Consider the following 12,486-nt stretch of genomic DNA (forward strand, 5'->3'; position numbering starts at 1 on the left):
GGAATCCCTATCCCTACTATCAATCTACTTCCTCCCATGACAAGTATGGAGTGCGCAATAGTATATACGTCCTCTAGAAAAAACAAATGTCGGATTAACATTCCTTTCCTTTCCGGCAGAAATCTACAGTTGGTATTGATCAATAACCCACTTGGTATTAGCAAGAGTAAGCACATTGAAGAACGATTTGTTATACCCAGACATTATAATCTATTGATTCTCTGTGCAATTTCAACTAGTCACGATCAATGACCGAGTAGGATAGGAGTCGCACAAACTCACAAGTATAAGCTTAGATATTCTACAAATCTAAAACTTTTCTGAAATATTCTTGAATTTCCTCAAAGTATAAAATGCCTTTCCGAAACACTCAAGTCTTACAAAATCTCATAGAATCTTTCCATCTCTTTGCAAATATTTTAATAGCTTCTCACATCTTTCCATCTGTTTTCCGATCCTATTAAATCTCTTCAGATAAGCGTTTCGAGTTCGGTTAAATCCTTTCAAATTTTCAAGCATTTTCTAATCCTTCAAGTATCTACAGCGAGCTCCTGAGGTTCAGGCACAGCTTCTCTAATATTCTCAAGCAAAATCTTCTCAAATAGAATGTGTTTGGAACTTCTATGAACTTTGTAGATCAAATTCCAGTGTACGCCAATTGAAAAAAAATATCGAATTGATAATTCCTCTTAATGAAATTTAATAAACTGTCGACGAAAAAACATTTACGCAGTATGCGACAACCTTTTTTGGCACAAACGGTATTTTTGGGCTATTCAGCCAATCAGCTTTAAAGATCCGACTAAAACATGATTTCTTCGCGAGCGTCATGTTTTGCGATGAATCGCCTCAATTTCGGCAAGCATTTACTGATACAAACATCGTCAGCGATCGCTTTAGCTTTGTTTTGGACGGATCAGAGGCACTAAAACACTCTGCTCAGAAATGGCTGCCCACACCAGCACCTTCCGCTCGAATTTCAATTTGCCGGCGTATTCAACATCGCCTGGTGTTCCTTCAATGTTGTCAGTGCAATTTCCATCGTTTTCACTTAATTTATGGTCCGAAAATGTAAAATTCGATTCATCGGTTAAAATGATGAATTTTCCATTTGCAAAGTGTTTACGGTGAAGTGGACGACAGCAAATTGGTATCCAAGTTGTTTCGCTATATACATTGGCGCTTATTTATGTTTATGATAAATTACGTTATGTTTCTTCAAGTTACCGTCGACAGCTTAGCTTGAAATGTCAAATTTGCGTGTTGATTGCGCAATCTTGAGTTTTGCACTTGGCAGCACACATAATTTTGGTGAGCAACCGCATGTCTTTTTATTTTCCGACTTTTGGCCACCACGACAATCATTCAGAACATTGAAAATAGTTGCACGCGAAATTGGTTTGTTTTTGAACAGTTGAAAAATATCTTTTGTACTGAGTCGTGCAAACAGGTTGGTGATAGAATCACGTAAACCCAGTTTGTTCGATATTTTGTTTGTAATCAACTGCACAATTTTAGATTAACAGTGCAGTAGGAGTACAGTTAAGTATATCAAGTGTTGTGCTTGTTTAAGCATCAATTTTTGTGCTTGTTTAAGCATCAGAACAAAGACATGACTTTAGTCTAAAAACCTTCCAAACTGGTGTCATCTTCAAATGATTTTGAGTGTTTTAATTGTTTTCGATTTTTTCAGTGTTCTCATACCTGCTAAGAGCTCTTTAAGACTTCACAGACTTCGAATCTTCTCAAAAATCTTCGAATTTTTCAAAATTTTCTTAAATTTAGCTTCTCATCTATGAACCTGTTAAAGGGTGTTAGAATCATATTGCATCATAAGAAACCGACCGTTTTCGAATTGCTAAGGAATAAAATAATGCAAACTGTTGAACTTTCCCCATGTTCGTTTTATTCAATCTTATAACCATAACCAAAGACACGTCTCCGACAAAGTTGTTCCAAATGGCTTCTTTCCTATTTCAATTAAATTCGCAGCATTGCCGAGGTGGCCTTTTCAAACTTTTTGCTGGTAAATTCTGCAGATTTCGTATCCTAGACAAAGATGTTTAAATAATAGCAAATAATTTATTGGATGACATTAGAAGTTTACAGATTTCAGTTTAAAGAGAAAATAAAACTTTCCTCAAGTGTCGATATTTTTGCGAGAAAAATTGGTATGAAATTTGTTAAAAAAATGATCCATTATTTCTTAACAATTGTCAATACTTTTCCTCTCTGTCTGTAATAAAAATGTGCAACGACAGGTGATTCTTTATGGAGAACCAAAATGAAATCAAGCAGAAGCTAATTGCGCCAAACTCAAACCGACTAGGTCGGTTCTTGGTAATGGCATGTTGACTATCATATCGGTCATATCCATAATGTTTGGCTTTTTTATATGAGCTTTTCTCATCCAGTTAAATTTTGGCGTTTAGTTTTCGAATGCGCTGAAGTTTAACACTGGCTCAACAGAAGAAGAAGCGAATCGATATAAATTTTGGAAGGCATTAAAACCTGGCCCAAACAAAAAAAAACCCTCCTAAAACAGTTCCACCCACACCGCGATAATTTGCGCATTTGGTCGACCGGTTGCTGCATACTTTGCCAGACATATTAGTTAGGAAATGCACATCAAACGGCTTTCCACAGAAATCACTTACCTACAAGTTCTCCGGTGTTTTCTCGCCGCTTATGCCCATGTGGAGGCGAGTTGAAATTCCTTTTTAGCTTTTATGTGTACGTGTGTGTATATGTGCCTGTGATTGTGTTTCACCGCAGTACCTACTTTTAATTTCCTCCCGAGCCTGCGAAATCTCATCGAGCGACAGCAATGTTTGTATGCTGTGATATCCAAAGAATGTTCCATTCGCTTCGCTCCATTCCGGTTGCTTTTCTCGGTATGGTATGCTTTTTTTCTCCCCGTTTCCGAATATGCTCGTCACGTAATCGTAATGAAAACAAAGCAAATAGTTTTCTGCTTGTGAAGAGTTGTTGTATTTTGAATGGAGAAAAGGTTTAACGTGAGCTTGTCGAACTAACTCGTACATTGTTTTGATCTTTGTAAATTACGTAAGCTTTAGAGAGAATGGTTGTCGCTTTGCAGGAGGATGAACTCGTACAATAATTCTTTCGAAAAGGGCTTTTGGTGTAAACTACGTAATTAGAATCTGCGTAATTCCTTGCATATGGATGGGTAAACGTACACAACATAAAGCATATTGTTTGGTCGTGAACTGTGTAAAGACTGTATTCGAAAAGAAATCTTAGCCTAAATCTGATTCTCATTAAACTTTCTGGAAAAGGGAGAAAGGGAGGCATCGTTCCGGAATTGTTGATGGTGTAACGCTTTTGGTTTACAAGCCATCAAAAACTTTTCGCGATCAAACCTACGCAGACTGATGGTGATACTCGTCAATCAGGGAAAAAAGTGCTAGTGGTTCACAACCCAGCCCTCTCCACTACTATATAAGGTAGATAAGATTACTTGCTTGCTCTACTGTAGCGAAGCCATTTTTATTTTTATTTGAGTTTGGATTCAGAAAACTGAAAGCAACAGCTTGCCCTCAGCCACGAAAGGATGTAACAATTATATTGACTGTGCAATGCGAATCGATAAACCGATAGTTGAATCATTTTCGTTCCTGAGAACTCCTAGTGCTGGAAAATTGCTATTAATTTACATTACATTTAAACTTTTCAGAATATATGCACATGTTATATATCAAAGCAAAGCCTTAGTACAGCATTCCGTTGCGGAAATTGACCATCTGTTCCAACAGACTTCACAACCGATTCTAGGTGCTGATCTAGTACTACGATCCTAGTGATCACTAGAATCCTCTCTAGCTGAAGCTGACCGAAGACTGGTTTTGAGCCTAGTACCTTATACTTTGAACCGCCAGACCAAGGTACTCATGTTAGGTACAGTTAAAAAAATAGTCCCGCAATAAAACAAGCTTGTTAAACTAATAGCAATATTTATTTCAGCAACAAAGTGTAAGAGCACGATATTAATAAAAAAGAGTACAGTAATTGAAATAATTCAAATTAAATGTTGAAGAATAAAATGACTCAAACGTATAAAGTTAATATATAACGTGAAGAATATGAATACAATCAATAAAATAAAAAAGAATAAAATAATAACACGAATGTAGTAAATAAAAATTAGTCAAAAAAGTTCAATTAATTTTATCGGAATAATGGTTATTTTCACTTTGTAGGTTTTATTGCTTTATCATTTTAATAATTATAACATATTTTGTTATTTTTGTAACTTTTGTTTCCTTTAGGTTACAAAATTAATAAAAAAAACCGTTTTAATCCACCTGGTGGTGCAATTGTGCCTTTCTCATTTATCCAAACTACGATTCCATGGCTGGGTATGTTTAATATAATGGTGGAAATGTCTATTACATATTCAGTGCGATTTACACATGTACAATGAATCGACAGCTTCGAACTTGAGTTGCTATGTGTCGACGCTGAAACACTTGAAATCAGCGGCGGATCCAGAAGGAGGGTTCAGGAGTTTGGACCCACCAAAAATTTTCAACTTGTTAAGAAATTATAAATTAGTTTCTCAACTCAAAATCATTTCAAACCAAATTTTTTACTGGTTTTGTTAGACCCACAATTTATTCTGGAGGAACTAGAAAATTTTATTCGGGTAGGGAGGTACATGATGAGGGAAGGGCGGTTTAGGTAAAGGTGGTGAGTGATGTGGGGACAGGGGGTGCCCCTCACAGTATTCCCCTAATTAAAATAAAGAAAACCTATACAAGTAAAAAAATTAAGTTGACGATGTTCAGAGTGATTGCATAACCTTTCCATAGAAGAAAGGCAAAAATGTGAATTTTCTGTGTGCCCTCACTCTTCAACCCGTAACTCCGGAACCGGAAGTCGGAATTGAATGAAATTCAATAGCAGACTATGGGAACGTTGTACCTTTCATTTGAGACTAAGTTGAAAAAATCGGTTCAGCCATTCCTGAGTAACCGATGTGCTTATTTTTGGTCACATACATACATAAACACGCACACACACACATACGCACAGGCATTTGCCGAATTCGACGAACTGAGTCGAATGGTATATGACAGACGGCGGAGAAAGGCAAAAATATGATAAAATTATTAAATTAATAAACAATAAAACTTATAGAGTAAAAATAACTACTACAATAAAATTGGTAGAATGATTAAAATGAATGAAAAAAAATATTTTAAATAAATTTCTATAAAATAAGAAAAGTAAAGAAATAATGAAATGAATTTATCAAATCGATAAATCATAAGAAAAATGAAGTTGATGAAAATAATAAAAACAATAATAAAATGTATGAAAACGACTAAATTAATAAAATAATAAAATGAAGAATACTGAATAAAACTGTTACATCGCATAAAATAAAAAAATGTTTAAAATTGACAATAATGAATACAATAACATAATGATAAAATTATTAAAACAATATTTGAAATTTAGTAGAATTGAAAAGATTAATGAAATTTATAAAATAAACAAAATGGATCGAATGATCAACATGCATAAGATCAACCTAACGAAAAAAAATGAACAAAAATTAATATAAAGGAAATTATCGGTGAAATTTTACATTCATTTAATGAAATTTCAAAATCGCTTCAACAATTAAATAAAGTGGATATAATTAATTAAATGAATCAAACAAACAGAATGATGAACATAAATTAAATTAGGAAAAAGAAAACGGTGGATAATAAGATCAAGCTAAACAAAATGCATTAAAAGCATAAAATTAATTAAACTATTAATACAAACAAAATGAATAGAATGATCGAAAACAATAAAAGGATTAAAATAAATAAAATTCATAAAATAATTCAGACGAATTAAATGAATAAAATTAAAATAATGCATGACATGCTTCAAAAGATTGAACAAAAGACTAAATTAAATTACATTCATAAATCCATAATCGAATAGAAGGTCGGTTTAGTTTAGTTGGAAAAATGATTGCCCTCTACGCAGTATACCTGAGCTCAACTCCTAATCTCATAGGGCCTAAGCTTTATAATCGAAAAATAAATAAAATAATAAAATAACATTATATTGTTAATAAAAAGTAACAATATAGTGAACAAGATTAAAAAAATAAATTGAATGGCTGAAATAGATTTAATAATTAAAATGAGGAACAGATTAATAAAATGAACCATTAATAAAATGAACCATAATAAAAATTGAAATATTAATAAATTTAATAAAAATAATCAAAGGAATAAAGATATATAATATAAAATTACCTATGCTTGGCGAAATATAGAAAATTGAGTGATCGACAGTGAATCTCTGAAGGCGCCTCGTCGAAAACTTGTACGGTGTAAATCATAATTCTAATTCTGTTGAACCAATCGCTCTGAAATTTTTGTTGTTCGCATGTAACTACAACTACTACAACTACAACTTAATCAACTTTCGAATTAGTATTTTGGAGCCATCCGTTTTTTGCTGAAAAATGATCGCTTTACATTTTATGGTAAAAATGAAAATCACTATATTTTATAAAAAGCTCCTCATCCTCCTCCTAGACAATTATGTGAAGAAAAACTCCGAAATTTCAGGTCGTTGGGTCCTAGAAATTTTGAGTTATGGTATATGCCACATTTTATGGAGGTGCCTTCTGATAATTCAGTGTCAATTTTCAATATTTTTCAGTAAAAATTCAGGAAAATATTGTACAAATGTTGCATTATTGTATGAAAATGGGCTGAAATAACACCAACACACGCAAACATATTTTATGAGCCACATTTTTTTCATATAAAATTTTTTGCCCCCTCACCAAGATAAACAGTATGAAGAGAACTAACAAATTTAAAAAAATATTAAAGTGCTTATAAAAAATAAAGTCAATAAAAATAAATAAAATATTCATTTTCGCCTGGAAGATTTTTTTAAACTTTTGTTTTCAACTGTGGAGTTCCGTTCCATTTTTTTCAAAAAATTCTTCACAATGATTTAATTGGAACCCAAAGCCCCTGGCACTATTTGGATTTGTTTTTTCTCCAAAGCCAAGTTCTTTAGGAAAATTCGATGGTAAAAACATTGTCCAAATACTAAGGAATTTTTTTTACAAAGAAAATCTTTTTTTACAAAAAAGGTTCCCAAAAAAAATTGTTCATACTTCTATTTACGACAAAACAAAATTTTTGTCCAAAATTTACTTTTTTGCTTTGACAAAAGATCGGTTCATGTTTCTTAAAGTGATTTGGCATTATCATTTTTTTTATCTCAGATGCTATTTTTTTTTAATTTCTAAATCATGGCACGAAATTTTTTTCCAATTTGTTTTTTGGTGATTTTCGTTTGACACTAGACACTAGATGTTAATGTTTCATGCTAGTTTTAGATATATGTCGTCGAAAATTTCGATTTTTTCGAGTATTGAAAATAATAATAAGAATTTTATATAAGTCTTTATGCGAAAATTTAAGGGGGCCATTTTCATGAAAATCTTTTTTTATAGAACCACCCTAGTTCTCCATAAAAACTTTGGCTTTAAACTGTGCGGCTTCTAATTTTTTTCAAAAACTTTTACACCACGGTTTTCCTGGGACCCCAAACTTTCGCCACTTTTTTGACCTGCTCTCCGATCTTGTGTTGAACAGTGTAATCAATGAAAAGCGACAGTTTTTTAAACAGTAAAACCAGTAAAAAATAATATTTAGGTGCAGGTTTTAGAATAGAAATTACGGTTTGCCAAAATTTACCGGAGATTTGGCATTGCAAATTTCAGTTTAGGAAACGCTACTGGAATCAATTTACTCACACGTAACAATGTGTATTTCCCACGCAAGTAATAGACGCTATGACTTAGCGCATAAATGCAGACAGAGTACTTTCAAATGCGTGTGTTTTTATCTTCCTTTCAATTGAAAAAACATTCCGAGAATGAAGCAAAGCAAAAAACTCCGAGAGTGAAGCAAAAGTAATGGTTATTATTTCAATATTATTAGAGTTTTCTTTAACCCATTCATGCCCATGTTGTTTGTGGACAACAACGTTTTTAAGCAGCTATAACTTTTGGTTTAGGCAAGAATTGCTCCAAAAAATAAGTAAGGCTAATTAATGTGACTTTTACTTTTAATTTGAGCACTAAAAGTTACAAGTATTAGCTCTAAAACTGAAGTTATTACAATTAGCATGATTGGATTCCGATGGAGCAGTGCTGCCAGGGATAGTTTACGTTGACGACTAAAAATGAAATTTTGATATATCTTCGTTATTTTGCAACATTATTGAAAACTGATAAAACCTATCATTTTAGACCGTGTTCGACTACATTTTCCACATAATTGGACTATTGTAAAAATTCTAGGAAAATTGTATTAATCATTGGAAGGTGCAACTTGCGCAGCTTCTAGCACTGCGATGGAAGTACCTATTTTTATGGACAAAGGTTTTTCATATTTTTTGACCACTCTGTTTTCAAGAAAAAATAGTTTTGGACCTCTGTATGCACAAGAAAAAAGTTGGGCATGAAAGGGTTAATAAATGAAACAATTCATTTATCGTTATTTCAAGAAACTCTCGTACTTGTTCGATGCCGCTCATCTGCCAACGCACAGCTTCTTCAGTCATGGTCCTAGCTAGTTGCGTTCACCAATTTATCATTAGTTCAACGTCGTCGTTGACTGCTACCCTCATCTTCAGCTTCCGCTTCATTATCATGCAATAATTCTCTATTGGACGGAGCTGAGGACAATTTGGTTGATTCAGCTTTTTTAGAATAAACTGAACTTCCTTGTAGTTGTACCATTGTAGCGTATCTTTGTAGCAATGGCAGCTTGCTAGATCTAGCCAAAATATAACTGGGCTATGCAGGGACTTAATGAAGAGTTCCCTTTTATATACTTCGGAATTCATAGTGTAATCCGTCACAAAGACCACAGTTTTTTACCACAGAAACAGATACCTTGTCAAATCATAAACTTTTTCGAGAAAATTAAGAATTTGAGCTGTGGGATTTGTTTGAAATCGGATTACGCATAGGATTCATCGTCAATCAAGTAACATCCCTCGAGTTTCATCAGCATCTGGTCGTTCAGCTTACGGGCTGGGGTTCCGCTTGTTGTTTTAGGTTTTGCTTGAGCTGTTCGCTTCCTCGGTAACATTTGTAGATTTCTCAGTGATGCAAACACCCCATGGTACAGTGGTTAGCATTTAGTTTTTTCGCCCAATCATAATCCGAGTTGGTGCGATCAGCCTTGATTATTCATATGACCTTCAATCACAGCTGACGTTACACTGTTTCATTCCGATGCTTCATTTGCACCTTTCGGGATGTTGGCAGAAATATCTTATCATTTGTGCTACAAGCACCAGCAGTTTTGGGCAGCTGCTGGAATTTGTAGGTAATTGTACACAATTATTTTATTTTCCGGCTCCTGCAATGTCCTGGAAACACGCTCATTTAAAACAGTACAAAAATAGACCGAGTGGAACTGTTTACAAACAACATAAAGCATATCCGAACACTAGAAGCGCTTACTTACCTTACCGTTCAGGCTAGAGCATTGTTGTCTCTTTCTGTATGCAGAAGCCGTCTCAACTCCACTCGGTCCATTGTTGCTTGTCGCCAGCCTCGCAGTTTTCGAAGGGTCCGCAGGTCGTCCTCTATCTGGCCGATCCACCGTGCTCGCTGTGTGCCCCGTCTTCTTGTTCTTGTAGGGTCGCCCTTAGGAACCATCTTCACCGGGTCACATTCTTACGACGCGTCCAGCCCACCGCAAACGTCCTTTTTTTGAGGTATGCGTGATGGATGGTTCTTCCAGCAGCTGATGCAACTCATGGAACAACACTAGAAGCGCTGCTATCGCCAAAATGATGTGCCCTATTTCTAAATCATTCTAAATGATACCTTATTTTATTTTTTGTTTTATTTTGTTTGACATAAATTGCAATTTTACAGTTCACCCACTTTATGAATTCTTCAAAAACAGAAATAATTACTTCATTAAATTTCTACGTTTTAACTTTTGGATGCGAGTCGGTGCAGAGTTTATGGCCTTCGACTGGTAAGGCTATGTGAATATTTGGCAGATATGCTAGTATGTTTGTGTGGTTCACTAATTATTTCACTCGCTTGTATAGGCTAGCATGTAGTAGTTATCTCGATTGACCTTAAATGTGGCGGCTAGTATAGGGAAGGAGTGCATGGCTAACATCTGATAGATAATGAAATTTCATGCGTAGTTGATAGTCTCGCTCGAAAGAATCAACCTTGTTTTTGGACAGGTCTGATTCATTCGAATCAAAAGTTCAAAGTGGCACCCAGTTCAAACTGGTCTAAAGTATAACAATAGTTCTCAAACTTTAACCTACTTTCAATTTCCATTCTATATCTCAAAATAAATTCCAAAATACACTGTCCAGCAACTGTCCTCATGTTGGCCGATCAATCATAAAATACAACCTTCTCCAGCTGCCACAACCACAAACCTTCCACACCAACCAAACTAATCAATGTCCCGGCTTTAAGGAGACCCGATGAACGCGACCAAACCGCATTTGGTACACCTTGGTAAATTACTGCCTGCAAGTGGAAAGTTCATTTTTTATCAGTCCTCAAATTAAATTCTTGCAGCTGCCACTTTTCGCTGTCACGAATTGCGGTTGCACATTTCGGTCCTGTTTCGTGTCGCACGTGTGTGTGAGTGTGAGTCCAATCACATGCTGGGGGCAGAGCAGCTGCTTTTCCTGACGTAGGTACTTACTTGCATCGTCATCATCATCATCAGCAGCAGCAACAGCATCATTCCCTCATATTACCACCGCCACGGCGTCATAGGTTTTATTCTACTGCAAAGTATGCCAGGGCAATTTATGTTCTGAAATTTATTCGACGACGACGACGGTCCGATCGGGTCATTACACTGCGGAACTAGCGGCGGCAATTGTGAGTGTGTAGTGTGACGAAGGTGTTGGCTGATCAAGAGGTCATGCATACCATCACGACCCACCCCCTTTTACGGGACTGAGTGGCACTTCGGAGAAATCCTGGAGTTCGATTACCGTCCGGTTTTTTGTTTCTGTTTGAAGCATTAGCATTTCGGTTTCAATTCACACATATGTAAGTGAATTGAAACCGAAAACAAATGGTACTTGTTCGTCATTCTTATTGAAACCAGAATTACCGGTGAAGGAATGTGACCGCATTCTGCGTTCAGTACAAATACTATTCTATGGTCTCGCACCGTCGTCAAGGGCATACAGCAAGTAGGTTGAAAATAATCGATTTACCTGCCCTCAAAGAGCATCACCCTGAGGGCGATTCTTTCATACTCACCAGCTACTGTCAAGCTTACGTCAAAACCAGTCGATCTGATGCGGCGCCAGCTGTGTCTTGGTCAGTAGTTAACCCAACCCACTCACGCAAACTTTGCCTAGAGCTGCCCGTGCTGCGGCAATAAACTAGGACACCAAGGTCCAAGAAGTTACGTGCGGAGGTGACGTTCAAGTGTATCAAATTAATTTAACAGTCAATCGAAACATGGTTTGGACAACAATAATCGGTGACTTTCGATCTGCCCGACCAAGCTGCCTCCGCGTATATAACGGATGATCGAACTATCTTTGAAAGTACCGAAGCCGAATCTTGCCTGGAACTGTGAAATTTGGGTGCGGAACTCCTTGACCAAAGTAATAAAAACAACTCATTTAGTTACGCCAGAGCTTCGAACGAAAGTGAAAACGTTGAAAATGACTAAAAAGCTCCGTCATCATCATTGAAACTTGTTCGCAGTTTTGGTTTCTGTCATCGGATCGGTAATATTACTGATGAAAGGAAGTAACCGCTGCCTCTTCAATGTTGTCTGCTACAGAAATGAGCCACCAGTAAGTGGACCTTCAATTTGCGATTTCAAACGCCCACTTTGTGGATAGAGAGGGTATATAGTTGAGTAGCTAGGAAAAAAAAAGTGTTGCCACTTTACTCTTGAGGGCACAGCAGAAGCATGCCAACTGGGCGTGAAGTGACCGGCTGGCTGACTTTGTCTTGTAGATAGGAAACATTTGAAAAAAATCTTGAACTTTACCAGAATAGAGTTTTAATTATAATTTTGACACTTTGTGTGATTTCATCCACTTTTCGCTGTCGACATCTCGTTTCAACCGGGAAACCAAGAATTAAACGACTCTTCAACCATCGACAAATCGTGCTCATTGAGTTTGTTTTTATGTCAGATTGATTGCTATTGCTATGTTGTGTCCCATTCTATTCTATCTTTGATGAAACGAAACGGACGTTGAAGTGGGGAGAGGGCGTGAGGATTATAAAGTACTAACAATGACTTGTTCTGTTTTGTTCGAGGCTGAATAAGAAGCGGGATGGCGCAGGAGTAGCAGCGTGCTTCGATTTCAATAATGAGCCTCCCGAATACAGCAAAGCAAATCATCAAATCGAGAGTCACAGTGGGAAAAAGTGTCACGATTTTGGATTTAGAA

Source organism: Topomyia yanbarensis, chromosome 3 (genome assembly GCF_030247195.1).
Source record: "Topomyia yanbarensis strain Yona2022 chromosome 3, ASM3024719v1, whole genome shotgun sequence".
Lineage (NCBI taxonomy): Eukaryota > Metazoa > Arthropoda > Insecta > Diptera > Culicidae > Topomyia > Topomyia yanbarensis.